Below are 21,259 nucleotides of genomic sequence, written 5' to 3' on the forward strand. Positions count from 1 at the left end.
TGGACACAAAGCAATCATCTTTAATGTTTGCACAACTTGTAAAGGTAAAGGTACTCCTGACCATCAGGTCCAGTCGTGTCTGACTCTGGGGTTGCGGCGCTCATCTCGCTCTATAGGCCGAGGGAGCCGGCGTTTGTCCGCAGACAGCTTCCGGGTCATGGGGCCAGCATGACAAAGCCGCTTCTGGCGAACCAGAGCAGTGCATGTAAACGCTGTTTACCTTCCTGCTGGAGTGGTCCCTATTTATCTACTTGCACTTTGACGTGCTTTTGAACTGCTAGGTGGGCAGGAGCTGGGACAGAGCAACGGGAGCTCACCCCGTGGCAGGGATTCGAACCGCCAACCTTCTGATCAGCAAGCCCTAGACTCTGTGGTTTAACCCACAGCACCACCTGGGTCCCTGCACAACTTGTAGAACAGCCTTATTTTATTGACAGTTTTGTTGTTGTTCAGTCGTGTCCGACTCTTCGTGATCCCATGGACTAGAGCACGCCAGGCACGCCTATCCTTCACTGCCTCCCGCAGTTTGGCCAAACTCATGTTAGTAGCTTCGAGAACACTGTCCAGCCATCTCATCCTCTGTCATCCCCTGACAGTTACTGAACCAAAAATAGCATTGCATTGGTTCATTCGAACACATTCACTTTACTTTCAAATATATTCAGTTCTCTGGCAAAGTGAATTAATTTTGGACAATTTTCTCTAGCTCTTTGTTCATCTGAAATCCAAGCCACATCTCCCCTCACAGTTCTTTCAGGAACAGCTCCCTTATGAAGAGTCCCAGGGCCAGGGGGTGGGGCAAGGCAGGTGGAAGGAGGCCTTCCACATTTAACATTATTTATTTATTTTTAAGCATACTACTCTTACCTTGACTTGCAAATGCAACTTCAAATTTGTGAATTGTTACTCAATAGAAAAAATATTTGGTCAGCAAATGAATATTGATGGAGCATAGTTTTTTGTGATGTTTTGAAGATGGCACAGTCACAGTTAGCCCTTTGATGCCAAATTATGGAGCAAAATACTTCAAAGCTTAATCATAACCTAATAATTTTTTCTGTCAAATATTTGTTTGCCATAACAGATGTACTTGTTATGATCTATGTTAATATTTTATTATTTACATGTATTTGCATTTTTAATTTTAAAAAAATGCTCCTGTCACACACGTCACAGTCACACACGTCACAAATAGTGACGTGTGTGACTAAATTTAAAAAGCCCAATATTTTTTTATATTTTTTTCAAAAAAAATTCCAAACTTTTTTTTAGTGTTTTTAAGTTTCATAAGCTTATAAAAAAAATTTCAGCATGGTGAAGTTCATGGCTACATTATTAGATAAAAAATATTAACTTATTGTGACGTGTGTGACACTGGAAGCCAGAACCAGTCACTTTAACATGGACAAAATTTAATCAAAATCAAAAATACTTTTCTGCCAAATATTTTTGGGCAGAACAGATATACTTGTTATGATATATGTTAATATTTTATTATTTATTATGTTTATTGCATTTTTAAAAAAACATGAACCCATCATTAAGATTTCATTTTAAAAAATGACTTTCTGAACTTGTACTGTTATTTCCAATTTTCACTCCCCCAATTTTCTTTATATCAAATTATATTGTCATTTTAACAAAATATACACTTTCAACTACATAAAATATTTTTTTGGGAATTTTATCTTTAATTTTAATATTTTAGACCACAGGACCACTTTTCATGGAATGCCCCCACTAGCTTTTAGGAATTAACTGCAAAACAGTGAACTATATAAAATGCAGCGCAAGGTTCGTGCACTTGACATTTCAGCAAGCTTATGCAGCAGTGAAAATGTCCACAAGCCGTAAAGCGGGAAATGTGCAGAGATATATTATTAATAAATTTAGAAAGGTCGTGCACACAAGCCCTCAGGTCAGTAGGGGCAATCTATGTATCCGCTGTGCAGTAGCAAAAGTGGCTGCTGAAGCATACTGATTTCACACATTATTTGAGGATCTTGTGGAATGCTAGAGGTCTGAAAGGAATTGGACTAGGCTTGACTTCCAAAGATGATGGCTTTCTTTCTTTTATATAACTTTATTTATTTGATTTTCAAAAAAAGAAAAACAAAACGAAAGAATAAAGCTACAACAAAATGTCATACACATTCACGTATAGAGATTACTCTGAATCTCCTGACTTCCCCCCAACCCATCCATGGGTCCTCTTAACTCTGTTTTCATCTGCATATCAATACTTCTCCAAAATTTTCATCTTCCTAAATTATCTGTAGTTTCTATTACCTTACAAGTGTATTTTAAATCCCGCTGATGTTTTGGCCTGTTTGCAATGATTTTGTATATACACTATAAACATTTCCCCTTTCTTTTTAAAATTTCTTTTCATCCTGAACTTCCCAGTTAATTTTGCCATTTTGCCGTAGTCCATCAGCTTGATTTGCCATTCTTCTCTGGCCGGGGTTGTCTCATCCTTCCATCTCTGGGCTAGCAGCATCTGAGCGTCCGCTTTAGCATACATAAACAGTTTCTGATCATTTGGGGTCTTATTACCTATAATTCCTAATAAAAAAGCTTCTAGTTTTTTTAACAAAGGTTAATTCAAACATTTTTTTTTCATTTCATTATATATCATTTCCCAGAATTTTTAAAATTACATTACAATTCCTCCACATATGATAAAAGGTACCCTCTTTTTCTTTGCATTTCCAGCATATATTGGTACTTGTTCTTTACATTTTTGCTAGTTTTACTGGAGTTAAGTACCAGCAATATATCATTTTCATATAGTTTTCTTTCAATGAAGAACATGCCGTAAATTTCAGATCAGTTTTCCATAGCCTTTCTCAAAGATGATGGTTTTCAGTGTGTTTAGATGACTTGCCAGCAGCTAGAATAATATGCAGGGCGAATCCGAGGCATTTTGATGCCTGAGGCAAAAAGCAAGACGCCACCTCCACAGCTGAACCTTATTTTGATGCTGGCAATAGGAGAGTGTCCTCCAGGATAGCAAGCTAGCTTAATGGGGGTGTGTGACAGGACTATGGCACCTCCAACTCTTGCCTCCAACAAAGGAGAAAGGTCAGGCTCCCAAGAACAATATGTGAGGCTACTACAGCCGTCTCCCAGCAGCTACCAGCTGAGGCGACTGCCTCACTCTACCTAATGACAGAGCCGGCCCTCACTGTACAATAGCAAGCACTTTCCCTGTCACTCCTGCTTTGTTTTTGTGTCGGGATTTCTTTGGGTTTGTGGCTGACTGGGTTGAGGGAGATCTGCTTGTAGTGCCAAATTCTTATACATTATGAAAGTAAAATTGCAGGCAGCCTACACACACGTTTTAGAAACCACATATTGCCATTTCGTGGGACGCTGGTGGCGCTGTGGTCTAAACCACAGAGCCTAGGGCTTGCCGATCAGAAGGGCGGCAGTTCAAATCCCCGCGACGGGGTGAGCTCCCGTTGCTCAGTCCCAGCTCCTGCCAACCTAGCAGTTCGAAAGCACATCAAAGTGCTTCCAGCAGGAAGGTAAACGGTGTTTCTGTGCGCTGCTCTGGTTCGCCAGAAGCAGCTTAGTCATGCTGGCCACATGACCCGGAAGCTGTCTGCGGACAAACGCCGGCTCCCTCGGCCTATAGAGCGATATAAGCGCCGCAACCCCAGAGTTGTCCGCGACTGGACCTAACGGTCAGGGGTCCCATTACCCATTTCACTTCAGTAGAAACACAGCCTCTCAGACTTACCCAAAAATTGCAAACAGGGAAAACTAACGTTCTTAAGAGTCCTCTTTATTGGGATAACGCGGTTGCTGGTGGCCCTGCTGTTGGAGGGCTGTTCGTACATGGTGAGGCAGCTTCAAAGCCCTTACTATCAGGCCGTTTACTCAGTTAGGCAGCTGGGGGAATCTGCTTCAACTAGCCCAGGAATTGTTTTCCTCCCCCCTGATTCCTAAACCACTGCATTTGCCCTGCAGAGGAAATCAGTTTGATGTAAAGGGGTTAATATGCCCTCAGTTTCACCCATGTTGTGTCAAAAAAAAGTGTGGATTATTAAAAAGCACTTAATCAAACTCTCTCTCTTTACAATAAATAAATTTTGGATTAACAGCATTCTAATGAGCACACAGGGGTGACGTTGCAGGAGGCTTTAAAGAAGTGTAAATAACAGGAGACGGGGTTGAGCTGTGAGACTCAGCATCCCTGCTTGGCTGACTGGCTGAGCCACCCTGCCTTCGCCAGAAGACGGTTCAAAAAGAAATCTAACCATCATCTCAGCAATGGCATTTTCTATTGGTGAGGCTAAACGGTCGAGCTGAATGAAAACCCAGCAGTACTTCGGAGGACACTCCTTAGCTTTTATTTTCTTGCTGTCACTTCTGTAAGCAGGGGGAGATCACTTAGATAAGGAAATGGTCACCTTATCTTCAATTGCTACAGTTTTTGGTGTTCATCCTTGTCATTGTATGCTCTGAGGAGATTTTTGCAGATGGAAATCTTGAGTCTGAAACAGACTTTTATTGTCTCTTGTGTGCCGTTGTCCTTTTCCATTGCTTCAGGACTACTTCTTTGACAATTGCTATGTACAGTGGGTTACGGACCCGTTCCATTCCGGGGTGCCATTTGCACCCCGAAAAGTCCACAACACGAGCGGCACTTTTGTGCATGCGCGAACCGCACAGAACGCTTCTGCGCATGCTCGCCCGGCGAAACCCGGAAGCAAACACTTCCGGGTTTGCCACGTTCGCAACCCGAAAAAACGCAACCCGAAGCGAACATAACCCGAGGTATGATTGTAAATGGAATTATTTGAATCACTAGTCGGGGGGTGGGGAGGATGTTTTGATGGAGCAAACAAATCTCTGGTTGCATACTTGCTTCCCTCACCCCTCTGCAAGCCTGTCTCATATTTACAACACGGCCCCTGCAAATTTTAAGTACAATTTTGACACTAGCTATTCCTTTGTGCATTCTCCAAGAGTGATTACTTTGATTCAGGAGCTAACAGTTGGTCTCATTCTCAAACACACACACCCCAACCCTCTTTTTCTTTCTTGGGTTGCCTGAGCAGCTAAAATGTTTTGTTATTTTTTCCCTGTCTTGCTTGGCTCTTCTGCGTTCACCTTTCTGCCTGCCACAAGGGCTTTAAGTTGTGGCTGCAAGCTCCTGAAAGATGGGTACCACTGTCCTCCCAGGCCCCCCCCCAGCCTCATTGTACGATCCCCCCATCTCCTTGCAGCTGGGATTCACACCTGTCTGCTTCTGTTTGTTCCACACAAATGACTCGCAGCTTTGATTTTAAACCCTTAGAGTCAGGTTTATTCTAGCATCTACACCGACATAGACTTGGCGTTACGCTCTGGGTGGTCTGGGAAGGGAGATTCTGACTTCAGGTGGAGTTAAATGAGCCTCGTGGGCGAAAGAGGACAAAACCCAGCTATAAACCATCAACCGACTGCCATCCAATGCGATTCATGTAGCCGGTGGAGATGCTGGTCCACGAGGCAGCAAAAATGCGCTGTTGTACTATGAACAGACCTTATTTTTTTATATAAAAACTGATGAGTTTTTGTCATTATCTTGTTGGGCTGTGTATGTGATAAAGGGGAGCCTTACCAGGGTGAAGGTGTCGTCTTCTATTTGTCCCCGTGTCAGTTTCAGCTTATTGGTTAATTTTTCTAGTCAGGCTGTTTCCCATACTGTTTGGTACCATTGGTCCATGCTTACTCCTGACAGGTCTCTTCAGTGTCTGGTTATGATGTTTCTGGCTGCTGAAATTAGGTGGCTTATGAGTTCTTTGTGTTGTAAGTGGGCATTATTATTGTCTTGGAAGATGTTTAGTAAGGCCAATTCTGGGGTGATTTCTATTACTTGCTTGGTTATTTTACATATTTCTCGTCAATATGGCTAACCTGATCCAAAACACCCACCCACCCCACTCACACACGAAAACAAAGACCACCACAGCCAACCACAAATGAACAACACCCTAGGCCCAAACCCAACCTCTCACCGCCAAAGGAACACAAGCGAACAACAGAGAACCTGCACAAGCAACGCTGACATCAAACCCCACATATATTAAGTAAAATAGAAACATCGTCACCTGACCTCCCCCCCCCCAATTCACCTCTTTCCCCCTTTTCTTCCTAATGTCTCAACAAATGAAACTGATTTGTAAAAATGATACATGGAAAAAATACGAGAGAGAGACATTGCACATACTTTGTAAATCAAGAAATCTTTAATAAAAATACTTTAACAAAATGTGCTGATGAAATGCATTGTGTTCTACATGCCTTTTTTTATCTAGCTCCCACCCACTACAGTTACAATAAGAAAAAGCATTATGATTTGATCACTCCTGCCTTGTTTTCAGCTGCTGGCCCAGGACTTTTTTGCTTGCGTGGACTCGTCGCTCTTAACGCGTGGAGAACCCAAAGTGTGTCTGTCGGCTCTCCCTGGTTTCAGGACTGTATAACAAATGGCTGTGGGATTTTTGGGTGACATTCACACAGCAATTGCAGTGTCAGGCAGGGCAGGGCAGGGCAGGCAATAAGCACGGAACTACTTCAGTGAATCTTCTTCCTCCAGCACCCAATTAAGCCACCAGGAAGATCCCCAAAGACAATTCTGTCAAGATCGTCTCTCTTTCCTCCTCATCCCTCCTTCGCCACGCCAAAACCATCCACTCTTATTTTCAGCCAATCTGATCAGCCTTGAGACGTGTGATATGTTTTGTCAGCAGTGCCAGGTTTTCAAGTGAGACTTGGGACAGCGTGGATATCAACATTAGCAGCAAGCGTGAACATTCACTGTGTTTCAGATTTCACTTGAATATTGCTTGGAATTCACTGAAACCTAACGTGAACTTTTGACCTGTATATCTGCTTGTGACTGAAAGCTTCCTGATCTTGCTGACATCTAGTTCCCAAGCCATTTTCAGTGACTCTCCCATCCTGAAAACCTTTTCTACTCTCCTTCACTATTTTGTTGCCACTTCTCCTTCTGCCCTCTTCCTGCACTTTAAAGGAGTCTGAACCACAGAAATTAAGCACTTATTATTATTATCATTATCATTATTACTGCAATCACTATATTGCCACGCTGCGGAAAGACTTGCCCGTTTGTAAGGGATTGGATCAACCAATGTTTCGCATTTCCAGACACCGTGAAATGGCTAGTGTAACAATCGGCCTTCACCATTAGCCTTTCTGCAATACCATATTCCAAACATGCCCATTTCTCTGCAAGTGGCTTCCCCATCCTTTGGTCCTCAGATCTTCTCTTTCATGGGTGGGGAACCTCAGGGGCCAAATGCAGACATCCAGATCTCTCTGTCTGGCCCCTGGCACTCTTTGGAGGCCACACCCCACACTGACCTAGGTGGAATGCGCCCTTTAAACTATAATGTGAACATAGAAACCTCTGGCTTTCGCACAGCTGGGCAAAGAAAGGAGTCACAGCCTTGCCTCACCCACCACTGGCATGTGAATCGTCTCCAACTGCCCTGAAAATGCAAGGACCACCGTGAAAACCTTTAAGCCATCACGGCGTCTCACTTTGTCATGCAGAGTCCCGAATTCCATCTTTGTTGAGGTATGCTAGCTGGAAAATGGCTTGACGTTGGGCAACGCGGGAGGAAAAGAGTTGCAAACTGAGGCCTTTGTCGCTGCCACCTCTGCTCCTGGGAGCTGGGAAAGGTGCCCGGCTCCCTCCCTGACATGCGCTGGGTCCAAGGGAGGGAGCCTGGCCAGCTGGCCAATGGAGCAGCAGGATGTCAGGAATGAGCCAGCTCTAAGTGAAGGTTTGCAGCCAAATGCTGAAAGCAGCCAGGAACAGACAGGCTGCTTTGATGTTAGTCAGACAAGGGAAAGCCGGCAGCTGCATACTCCATCTCCTCTTGACCTTGACGTGCAAGCTGATAAGACAGAAGTGGAGGGCAGGCTAGAATGCAGTCAAAGCTTGCTTGAAGCATAAACAGGTAGGAAAGAGTTAAGAGACAGCCTCTCAGAGAATGGGGAAGAGGTGGGAGCTGACCCACTAAGTCCAAGGAGTCGGCGAATGGGAGGGTTGCAAGATAGGAAGCAAAACAAGGCGTAAGAAGCAAAAGTTCAATATCTTCTGTAGATATCAGAAGGAGGCTTCAGAAGGGTCATCTTGAGTAATGGTGCTGCTGGAGGCTTTGTTAGAGCTGTCCGGAGCTATGTTTGTTTTTGTAATAAATCCACCTTTTTAATTAACTACGCTTACTCTGTTATCAATGGGGACCACCATCCCTTCTGTGGGTGGCTGCGACCCTCCAGCCTGGTGAATACCCAGCCACCCATCATCCTTTCAGCCATGATGAATAAAAATGAGGAGGAGAACGTGAGCCCAGTCAGGCCTGAAGAGAAGGTAGCAGCTGGAGGAGACTCTGGGCAGGGGCAGGCCCTGAGGGTGATGGTGTAGCTGGCAGGGTGAAGGCAGGCTTGGGGGGGGGGGCTGGAGTTTGAGGGATGTAGGGGGGACAAGGAGGCTATGGGAGTCCAGGGTAGGCACTGGAGCTAGCTTGATTTTGAGGAAGAGTTGTCTGTCTCATGAAAAACTTTAATAAAAATATGAATGTGCGAAAAAGCTCCCCCTCCTCACCCGCCGTGGCTGATGTAGAATAGAATGTCCCTGTTTTCGTCTGAGGAATGTTGGGAAGGTGTGCATGTGACCCTCAGAAGATTGACCACAAAGGGAATACAGTTCCTGAGCTGGAAAAGGGCTCCCCAACCCTTGCTGTCCTCCCTTCATGGCCCGACCAACACCATCGCTAACCATTGAGAGAATGAAAGCAACTGATGGTGACACGGTGGCTAGATGATAGACCAAAAAAAAGGAAGGTATAGATTACTGGGCAGGGGAATGAACAAGTTGGCGAGAGCATTGCCGAGAATGTGGCTGCCTAATAAATTAGCACTAGCACCAATATTTAGGATTGTAAGACGGCATAATTTTCCCCCTAGCTTCTGCCATATCTGGCCTCTGCGCTGATGGAGAGAGACCGTCCCTTGATGGATGGGCCCAGATAGGATGGGGCCCAGTCAGTGTCTAAGTAATTGCATTTGCCAGGGCTCTCTGCAATTGATGGCAGCATCTTAATCAAAATACCGACACGCACGCAAAAATTCTCTTCCGGACACCTGAATTTCAAACAACCCCCCCCCTTTTTTTAGCATATCATTCTTCAGGGGAGCCCAGCTGGATATGTGCTCTGTGCTATTCAAAGGGCACCATAATAAGATTCAGAGAAATCACCCACTCTGCCTTGTAAGCTCATCCACAGTGCATCTCTGCATATTCTTTTTCATGTGATGAAGAACTGAAAGGAGAGATACAAAGAGCAGGCAGAAATTCATGCATATGAATGCACCCATACATGGACGGTGAACTTTTCTGCCTCTGATTGTACCGAGGCAAGAAGTGCTTCTGATATCAATACTTTATGAGAATGGACCAAATGTTGCAGAGGATTGCCGGTTATCTGGATTTATCTTTGTGAAGGGGATTATTATAATAGCCCCTGATTTAACACTTTTACTGAGGGGCAGGGAACCTGTGGTCCTCAGGCTGTTGCTGAACTCCCAACTGCCATCAGGTCCAGCTAGCATGGCCAGGGCCACGAGTAACCCATTTCTGATTTTAAAAAGAAAAATGCTGCAAAAAATTAAGCGGCTCAGGCTATTTTGTCCAGGTGACGTGGAAATCACTACTGAAATCTGATGTCTCTCCACAATGACATCATGATAAATATTTGTTACAAATAAATATCTCATTATCATATATATATATATATATATATATATATATATATATATATATATATATATACACACACACACACATATGAGAATTATGGTGCTGGAGGAGACTCTTGAGAGTCCCATGGACTGCAAGAAGATCAAATCTATCCATTCTCAAGGAAATCAGCCCTTCAGTGCTCACTAGAAGGACAGATCCTGAAGTTGAGGCTCCAGTACTTTGGCCACCTCATGAGAAGAGAAGACTCCCTGGAAAAGACACTGATGTTGGGAAAGATGGAGGGCACAAGGAGAAGGGGACGACAGAGGACGAGATGGTTGGACAGTGTTCTCGAAGCTACTAACATGAGTTTGGCCAAACTGCAAGAGGCAGTGAAGGATAGGCGTGCCTGGCGTGCTCTGGTCCATGGGGTCACGAAGAGTCGGACACGACTGAACGACTGAACAACAACAAAAACAATATATAATTTTAAAAAATGTTATTGGTTTTACATAAATACCCAATAACTATAACCATTCTAAACACTGAAATACTGTCAAAAGGTTCTTTTGAACCCTTGGACGTCCTCCCCTCCCTAAATGGGTTCCTTTTCTAAAATTTTGTCTTTTTCTTCCTTCATCTTTTACTGTTATCCATCTGTTATATACCGGTAATCATAGTAACCAAAGTTCATTTCACATTACAAGTGTCATTGTATCCCTGCCAATGATTTTAACTGTCTACAGTGATCTTTTAAGTGGTGGTCCTGGTTTCTGATCTTTCCTGTCAGTCTTGTCATTTCTGCATATTAATAATAATAATAATACCTTTATTGTCAATGTACAGGTGAAACTCGAAAAATTAGAATATCGTGGAAAAGTTCATTTCTTTCAGTAATTCAACTTAAAAGGTGAAACTAATATATGAGATAGACTCATGACATGCAAAGCGAGATATGTCAAACCTTTATTTGTTATAATTGTGATGATTATGGCGTACAGCTGATGAGAACCCCAAATTCACAATTTCAACTTTGGGGTTTTCATCAGCTGTACACCATAATCATCACAATTCTAACAAGCAAAGGCTTGACATATCTCGCTTTGCATGTCATGAGTCTATCTCGTATATTAAACTCCAGTAGCTAATGAAAACATTTGTTTACGTAAATGGACTTTTCCACAATATTCTTATTTTTCAAGTTTCACCTGTACAACCTGTGTATAATGAAATTAGCTTGGTCTGCCACTCCTCTCTGGTCAACACTTCTTCTTTCCATCTCTGGGCTAGAAGCATTCTCGCTGCTATCGTTGCATACATAAACATAAACTATATACAAACATCCCACTATAAATATTCTCCATTCAGTCCACCTCCCTCACATATTCAAGGGCAGGGGAGCAAGTAGGATTCCACCAGGTGGCTACATGCTTATTTGGCCACATCCTTGGCAGCAGTGAGAAAGGGATCCCATGCAAGTAGGGCCTTTTCTCACTAATTGTCAGGAGCTTGTTGTTGTTTAGTCATGTCCAACTCTTCATGACCCCATGGACCAGAGCATGTCAGGCACTCCTGTCTTCCACTCCTTCCCACAGTTTGGTCAGACTCATGTTGGTGGCTTCGAGAACACTGTCCAACCATCTCGTTCTCTGTCATCCCCTTTTCCTTGAGCCCTCAGTCTTCCCCAACATCAAGGTCTTTTCCAGGGAGTCTTCTCTTCTCATGAGGTGGCCAAAGTATGCTTTTTAAGATGCTGTCTAGGTTTGTCATTGCTTTTCTCCCAAGAAGCAGGCGTCTTCTAATTTCGTGACTGCTGTCACCATCTGCAGTGATCATGGAACCCAAGAGAGTAAAATCTCTCACTGCCTCCATTTCTTCCCCTTCTATTTGCCAGGAGGTGATGGGACCAGTGGCCATGATCTTAGTTTTTTTGATATTGAGCTTCAGACCATATTTTGCGCTCTCCTCTTTCACCTTCATTAAAAGGTTCTTTAATTCCTCCTCACTTTCTGCCATCAAAGTTGCGTCATCTGCATATCTGATGCAAATATCCATGCAAATAGGGCCTTTTCTCGCTAATTGTCAGGAGCAAGCCAGCAGTTAATCGCAACATTCGAGTTGGAGTAAACTCTTTTATTAGCAAGAACACGATCTGCACAGACTTGGCAGAGGGTCACGCCTAAGGAGCAGGGCAGCTCATCCCCATGGATCAGTTGCTAAGACAGAAAGCCCTCGCTTTCCCACCATTCCCTCCTCTCCAGGTCTTTCCCCAAGCAGTTAGATACTCTGCCTGCATGGAGGAAACCTCTCCTCCTCCCTTTTCATACCTCTTCTGGTTCCGGGAGATAAACAGGAAGTCATAGTAGGAAGAGGAGACATCCATGACTCTTCACCAGCCTGATTCCTCTCTGCATTTTGGTCTCCCTCCTCCCATCGCCTGCTGCTGCTTCTGCCTCATGACAATTCATCTGCATTTTAGTGCTAATTTCCCCCAATATACACATTTTGTACATAATTTTGCACTTCCCCTAACATACTGCATTTTGTACACTATTTCCACAAACGTGCATTTCTATGCTCGCTATATCCTAAGGTGTACATTTTTCACTTTTCTCGGCATTGCGAAAGTCAGAGAAGTGCAAATTTCAAAAGATGGCTATGTTTTGGTTTGCATTTTTTCCCTGAAATTGCGAATTGATGTAGGTTCACCTTTAAACGCAAACTGAACTGAACTGCTCCCCAGTCGTTGCCGCCACCTCTCAGATAAGTGGAAGTCACACCTGTTGAAAGCTGCCTCTGTACTTTTTGTTTGCAGCCGTTTTGGAAAGGCTGTCATTTGACCTTTCAAAAATACCCTTCCTATTTTTAGGATCACTTAATAGCATGGTGGTCGTAGAAAACAAATAGCCTAGCCATGCTGGCAAGATGTGTGGGAGTTAACTAGCGCACGCTTTTAAGCACAAATCAGGAAAGTATTTTGATCCCCCATCAGTCTTTCCTCGGCGGGGGGACGACGACAGGGGGGAACATCAGCCATTGCTACGATAAAAGGGAAATGATTGCATATGACTGAAATCAACACCCCAGAAGAACAGAGCTTTTACAGCTAAATTCTCTACAGAAAAGGAGGACATAATGTATCGCAAAGCATCAGTTTCCTGCAGGCTGCAGTAGCTAATTATTCCATTTCATATCCAGATTGGTACACCTGGCGACTGTTGCTTTTCATTCATTTTCTCCAATCAGAAAATGGTTCAGGAGATTTCTTTGATGATAGGCCACTTTGGTTCCTTGTACTACTGGGGGTGCAAATTTCAGGTTGTATCCCTGTCATGTGACTACTGTACTAAATTGCCAACGGTTGTCCCTGCTTTACTTCCAATTCCAATTAAACTTTTTATTGCACTAGCCATGGGCCATGGCATCATTCAGATGGAGAACAAAAAGGAAAACAAACAAACAAACAACAATAATCATAAAAATCATCGGGCACAGACATACAATAAAACCACGGTCATGGCTACTAGAATTATTTGTTGCATTAAATAGAATAGCAGAAGATCCTCACCAATGGCAGTATATACAAACAGATACAGCTATATCCATTAAACACACAAACACACCAGCTGTCTCCTCTTCCTCTGAACAGCATTGTCAACTCTATTGTCAGATTTTCTCCAATTTTAATCTCGATGTTGTATCGGAACTTGTCTTCTTTCAGAGCAGTCCTGTTTCCGTTGACTTAAAGCCGATTCCTTTCTGCAAAGACGAATTTCGGCACGACGTCCTTTACACACCTTGGATCAGAAAGATCAAAATGTTGGGCAAACTGATCCGGGCAGGGATGGGGAGTAAATCCATCTGGGGTGGAAGTAAATTATAGGTTATAATGCGGCCTTATTACCAAATCAGAAAAGTGGGGAGGAGGGGAAGGGAGCGGGGGGAGGGGGAATCAGTGACATTCTTGAGTGTGTGTAGGGGGCGTAATCAAGGTAATGATGATGGCTTTCTCCAGACTTTCTGCAATCACATCTGAAATGTGAAGGGTTTTTAAAAGGGGGATTGGACCACTTGTGCTTCAAGATTCTGCTCTTTGCCAATATGTTCATAATACAGTAGGGAACGCTAAATGCACCTGGGCTTAATTGTGGTTCTCAAAAAATACCAGCTTCCCCCCCCCCATCTTTTCAGTTCTTTCCCACATCTTGTTAGCAAAAGGTCTTGCTAGAGACCTTTTCTACATCTATATAATATAGATAGAATGATAGGTATATAGATGTTTTCTATAATTACCAATGCCTAAAATGTTGCTTCAGTTTTCTTTACACTATATATATATATATATATATATATATATATATATATATATATATATAGTATAGAAAGGTCTAAATAAAACAAATGATTAAATAAAAACACGTGCAGCAACAATTTCAAAATCTTTTTTTTTTAAGTTCAAATGCAAAGTGTAACGCAAAATAGAAATTTTGTGTTGCATGGCACTGCTGAAACTATAATAGCATATAATAACTATTACAATTCTCACAAGAAGTTACACATTTTCTTATGACTCCATGTCTTTTATATATGACGTCATGCATGAAAGTCAACTGAAAGTACACTGCTATACTCACTTGCCTGCAATTAAGCGCTAATGAGCTCGAAGTCAATCTCTAAATAAATCTCTAAATAAAAAATAAAGGTCTAAATAAAAAAAAACTCAAGTCAGAATGAAGAAGCAAGCTACGGTAAATTGCACCTGCCTGGTTCATGTACTCATAGCTTCCTCTAGTGCAGGCTTCCTCAACCTTGGCCCTCCAGATGTTTTGAGACTACAATTCCCATCATCCCTGACCACTGGTCCTGCTAGCTAGGGATCATGGGAGTTGTAGGCCAAAAACATCTGGAGGGCCGAGGTTGAGGAAGCCTGCTCTAGTGGTTGGTTTATAACTAGGGATGTGGGATTTATTTCCTTTCAATACTCTAGATATAATAATCTTGGGGAGTACTTTCATGTACATCCGTTCAGCTTCTTTCTCTAAGAACAACCTCAAAGAAAATATTTTTGCAGGGGGCAGTCCTCTCTTTGAAGAAGTCCGGTATTTGAAGGCCTGTCTGGACCAAAGATAAAAGCACCGTAAGATGGGAGAAGCCAGGGTTGTTAAATGTCTGCGCGGCAGACTGAGGTGGCAGACAGGCCACCTGCTCAAAGTCGTCCCCACTCGGCTGAGACATGCTGTATAGCTATATTCAAATGATGGTGATTATTTCTAGATTTTGCAATTCCTGATCCTCGTTTGCCCTTTGGCAATGCACATTTCCTCTTATTGGGTGATGTGGTCACCCAATATCTGGCTTACTCCCGAATGGCATTTCAAAGCCACCTGAAGACTTTCTCATTCCATGTATGTTTGGTTGTATGTTGCTTTGGGTTACCTGCGGCAAGATAAAACAACAAATTACATATTTGGGGGAGAAAAGTCTCAAAAGGAATTAACACCATCTCTCATGGCGCAATGTGAATTTATCATACCAAGTGAACTGGAGAAAACAGATACGTTTCATCTATGCCTGTGAAGCAGGCAAGCTATTCGCTAAATTATGGTTCCATAGAATCTCCCCATTCATCTCACTCAAAGCAAACATTTTCATAAGTCATATTTAATTTTCTGTGACTTTACTCAAGCAGCCCCTTCCTTCCCAACTCCTTTCCACCAGCCATCGTTTATCCTCTGTTTGCTGTTGGCTGCCTAAGGTCTGTATAAAACCTGTTCCTAAAGTGTTTCTTCAAGGGCAAATAGTCATTTCCACCACTCTCCTCCAAGTACATTACTAAGCCGCACTTTGCTCCAATCCTGTCACCTAACAATTTTCAATTTGGAGAACAGATCAAGCAATAAGATGAAGGGTGAAAGGCTGCTTGTTGTGTATATAGGCTGGAGCTGGAGGCAGGGTGAACACCAAGTAACCGATAACCTCCCCCCCCCCCGGACAAAAGCCTTGCATGACCCCACACCATGGTGAGATGCAGTAAATATGGTGTTTTTTTTTAATATGGCACAACAGGACGGAGAGTGCTGTTTTCATATGCTGTGGGTGGCCTGAGGTCTGTTTTCATGGCACTGAGTACCCAGGCCTGGTGGGATCTCAGGACCCCACCTTTTGTGTAGAGGAAAAGGTATCTGTGCCGTGCTACCTAAGCTTTCCTATTCCAAGAATTTGCAGGAGGTTGCTTCTCTCTCCCCCCCCCCAACTTCACAATGCTGAGCCCTGGCATTGGCTCTTAACAGGAGGAGAAAGAGAGGGCACAGTGTCTCATTGTCCCAGCAAGTTGGGATGACTCCTGGCTGCTGCCAAAAGAGATAGCTAACATTTATCTTGGGTCTTGGGTCTAAGGTAGCAAGCAGAGATCAGAAAATGCTTTCTGTTGCGTGCCAAGGCCCCGTGCCCCACAGTTCCCTATTCATTAATAGCACACAGACGCGAGTATTTAGGTTAATGGGCTAAAACAGGCCACAACATCATTGATTACAGATGTGAGTGGTTTGGCTTAGATATTGGGTAAAACCAGGCTATATCTTGACTCCTGCCCATTTGCAGGGAGTCAAACTAAGGGTAAACCACCAGAAGGGGAACCCTGAGGGGTCCCTATTGGGAGCGTGGCATGGCCCTGGCCCACGTCTGGGCTTCGGACGGGAACCACACTCCCAACCACACCATGCCCCCCCCCCCGCTGGCATATATTGGCCGGGCGGACATGATGTGGCTGGGGGTTGGCGCCCCCGAGCCAGATCACCGCGAGGGCCCAGAAGCCCAGACGCAATGGTACCCACTGGGAAAGGTGAGTGGCCTTGTTAGAAAGAGCCTGCTGGATCAGGCCAATGGCTCATCTAGTCCAGCATCCTGTTCTCACAGTGGCCAACCAGATGCCCGCGGGAAACCTACAAGCAGGATTCAAGCACAAGGATTCAAGCTTCCCTCCTGTGGTTCCCAGCAGCTGGTAATTCAGGAGTGTTGCTGCTTCCAACTGTGGAGGCCCTTAGATCAGGAGTGGGGAAGCCAAGGGCCGCTTTCCCATCCGGCCAGTCTTCTGAGGGCCACAATGCAGCGGTGGGCAGGGCCAGACGGAAAAGTGGGCGGCGCAAGGAGAATAAATTTCACCTTGTTTCAGCTCAGCTGGTTAGGGCATGGTGCTGATGATGCCAGGTTTTCAGGTTCAATCCCTGTATGGGACAGTTGACTATTCGGGTTGGACTAAATGATCCTCAGGTTCCCTTCCAACTGTTATGAATCGTGATACAGTTGTCTTTTCTTTTTCTTTCTGCATTTTTGAGGTCCAGTCTGTTTTGTAGCCTGTGCTCAAGACTCTGGCCTCAGATGGGAGGAAGATCTATTGTAATCAATGCTACTACTCTGCTGCTACTTAGATAAGAATCCCAAGCACATCGAAGGGAGCAGGCCCCATTGAAAAGACTGGGGTGTACTTCTGAGTTGGTATGGAGAAGAGGAATATAACTGGCATTGGATTAGATTTAGGATTTATGGGGTAGCTGTGCTCATATATAACAAAAAGAAAAGAAAAAGTGACTTAGTAGATGTTTGGATTTGATATCCCGCTTTTCACTACCCGAAGGAGTCTCAAAGCGGCTAACATTGTCCTTTCCCTTCCTCCCCCACAACAAACACTCTGTGAGGTGAGTGGGGCTGAGAGACTTCAAAGAAGTGTGACTAGCCCAAGGTCACCCAGCAGCTGCATGTGGAGGAGCGGAGACACGAACCCGGTTCCCCAGATTACGAGTCTACCGCTCTGTTTGTTGGCTTCAGGGTCTCAGTTGCTTAAGGCTCCCCTATGTCTGCTTCCCCCTCTCTTCTTAGTTAGCAAACTCTGTACTTTGAAACAAGCGACAATCACCTCGAATCACAGCATTCCCCTGTTTCTTGGGGGGGGGGGAATAAGAGAGAACACAATGGGTTTAATCAGGGCAGCTGAAGAACCAGTTAAGCTGCAGTCTTACACACTTATCTGAGTGGGACTTAGTTCTGAGTCGGCGTGCGTAGGATTACACCGTAAATTGTCCCACTGTAGGATTAGAATGATATTAGCCATTATTTACTCTCTCTACCAGTTAAGCATGCGCAACTCTGTTGGATAGCAGCCAAAGGCGCTGTGGAAAAATTGCTGCCAGAAGTTGCAGCCATTTATATCATGCCATTCCCACAGTGGGTTCAGGGTGCCATTGATGGTCTCTGCCCATTTATAAATTGTCACAACAACCCTTCGAGGTAGGTCTTTTGTGGGGGTGGGGATGAGTTTCCTGGGTCAGCATGGACTTGAGCCCAGGTTTCCCCGAACCAAGCCTCAAACTTCTTGCACTGTGCCGCTAAAATGACTCGGTAGATCATAGTACAATGAGGACCGCATGCATTCTTCCCACCTTTATTCATGTGTTTGATAGAATCATAGAGGCTGGAAGGGACCACAAGGGCCATCTAGTCCAACCCCCTGCAATGCAGGAATCTTTTTGCCCAGCTTGGGCCTCAGGCCCATAAACCTAAGGTTGGGGAATTGGCTATACAGCTGCAAATATAATGTTTTAAGTGCATTATACAAATGTCGACACTAGATGGTGCTGGTGGGCTAATGGCAAACTCCATATATATTTTAAAATGCTTTTTTAAAAAAGCATTTTCACAGTGTTTCTTATATATGTGTGGATTCAGCCTAAGAGTCTCATGCTATAGCCAGTGTAAAAAATAATAATAATCACAATTGCTCTCTTTTCTTTCTTTAGTCTTTTGTGGCATTTCTCATCTCCACAATATTGATACTCCAGTGATATAAACGCAAGTAGGGCTTTCTTAATGCCCCATTTTGCCTGTTGTATCACCATCTAGATGGCCTTGGTGAAATCAACAATGCAACTGCTTAAGTGTAATTAATGTCCACTTGGACAAACAACTAAAGCTGTCAAGCCTCAGGTGCAGAAAATATTTTTGTGGGTGGAGGGGGGAAGCTTTTTGGTTCTTTATGTTGTTCTGTTCTTGTTGTCTTGCTGTTCTTCTTGTTGTTCTGTTCTTGTTGTCGCATGACAAAATCATCTAGTTGGTGTTGAGCCACTTAGGGTCCTTCTGAAAATGGTGGCGATTGCTCCTTCAACTTTTAGTACTAACAAATGTGGGTGAAATGGCCCAGTAAAAGGTTTGCCTTACAGACTGTAAGGTTTGCCTTACAGACTGGGAGTGGCTCACCAAGGTCCCAGACAGGAGTATTTCCAAGCCCTTCCGGGAGATGCTAGGAACTGAATCTGCACTCTGGAGTATGCAAGGCAGATGCTCTACCACTGAGCTAAGCTACAGCAGTGGCACAGCATGGGGGGCACAGGGATGGTTGCCCCAGGTGCAAAACTGTTAAGAGATGCAAAAATTTCAATCCCCGGTGCTGCCTCAATACAGCAACTTGCTTCCATCACTGGGCTCCGTTGAATACGGCTTCTCCATGCGAATCAGGAAGTAAAAGGTAAAAAGGTAAAGGACCCCTGGACAGTTAAAGGTGATGATGAGGTTGCAGCGCTCATCTTGCTTTCAGGCCAAGGGAGCTGGCGTTTGTCCGCAGGCAGCTTTCCGGGTCATGTGGCTAGCAGGACTAAACCGCTTCTTGCACAACAGAACACTGTGATGGAAACCAGAGCACACATAAATGCCTGTTACCATCCCGCCGCAGTGGTACCTATTTATCTACTTGCACTGGCGTGCTTTAGAACTGCTAGGTTGGCAGGAGCTAGGACAGAACAATGGGAGCTCACCCCGTTGCAGGGATTCGAACCGCCAACCTTCTGATCGGCAAGCCCAAGAGGCTCAGTGGTTTAGAGCACAACGCCACCCGCGTTGTCACCCGAACCAGGAAGTGATACCCTGCAGACCACGGAACGACTCTTCTTATCTCTGTGGCTGCAAGATTGTCACGACACAAAGCACAAAAAGTTGTAACTGCAGCCTAGGGGTCAGCAACCCTTTTCAGCAGGGGGCTGGTCCACCGTCCCTCAGACCATGTGGTGGGCTGGACTATATTTTGCAAAATAATAATAATTTAAAAAATGAACGGATTCCTATGCCCCACAAATAACCCAGATATGCATTTTAAATAAAAGCACACATTCTACTCATGTAAAAACATGCTGATTCCTGGACTGTCCGCGGGCCGGATTGAGAAGGTGATTGGGCCGCATCTGGCCCACGGGCCTTAGGTTGCCTACCCATGATATAGCCCCTATATCATCTAAATGGGTACAGTAGGTTAAAATCTTAGCGCAATGCATGAAGCCTTGGGACAGTTCTTGGGGCAGGGGGGACCACAAGAGCTAATAAGGCAGCGACATGCTGTACCTGTATTCTGGAGGTATATTCTGCTCGACAGTATCAATCTGCTGCTGTTGATAATGCGAATGCTGGAGCAAATGTGTTAGCTATCTACCTGGAGTATTGGTAATTAGCTGCTCAATTGTTAATGGGTATTCTCCCCCCGCTGTGTCTCTGATCCTCATGTCAGAATAATTGATTAAGCCAAGCTCCCCCTTTTCCAGATGCATGCAGTATTAGGTTTTCTTCCATTTGTTCTCTCCAGCATTAAACTGCTCAAGGGACTATGGACCTCTCAATATATCCTTTTTATTCTCCACTCGCTGGGATGATTTGTGTTCATGATTTGTGCTGTGATGCTACTCAGGCCAAAATAGTGGTATCGGTGTGAGGAGGCAAGCGGCAGCAGAGTAGGATGGCTATTTGGGATTTGCCCTGGCCTGTTCTGGCTGTTCCTCTGCAGCTTGCCTGGGCCCATCCACCACCTGCACCACCCACCTGAGCTGCCTGCTTGCTCACTTGCCTCTCTGGGCTGTGAGCCTGCTTTTATGTCGTCATGCAGCAGTTTGCCTGGCCACCTACTGGTGACCACGTGAACTACAGCATGATGGCATCCTTACAATTTTAGTATTGAGGGAGAAACGAAATTGTATATCTTTTCTTCCAGATAAGAGTTTGAATTGTTTGAACATAAACACATAGCATAAGGAAAGCTCTGCTGGATCAGGCCAAAGGCCCATCTAGTTCAGCATCCTGTTCTCGCAGTGGCCAACCAGATGCCTGTGGGAAGCTCACAAGGCATGAACCAAACAGTACTCTTCCACGTGATCAAAGCATCTGGTATTTAGAAACATACTGCCTCTAATACTGGTGGTGGTACATAGTCGTTATGACTACCAGTAGTCAACTAGTTGTACAAAAACTAAATAATTGACAACCCCCCACTGTTTATGGCACCCTAATTTCTGCTCCCCGAGATAAGCCGCATCACCCAGGAAAATGGTAGGGCTAGCTGTATGTGTGCGTGTGCATGTTTTTTCTGGTGGGGGGAAAAAATCCTAATGCAATTTTCCATGATGTTCCCCATAATTAGTACACAGCTCTTAAGCTACCCTTGAAAGAAAGATTTGTGCCAAA

This window comes from Lacerta agilis, chromosome 12, assembly GCF_009819535.1.
Source record: "Lacerta agilis isolate rLacAgi1 chromosome 12, rLacAgi1.pri, whole genome shotgun sequence".
NCBI lineage: Eukaryota > Metazoa > Chordata > Lepidosauria > Squamata > Lacertidae > Lacerta > Lacerta agilis.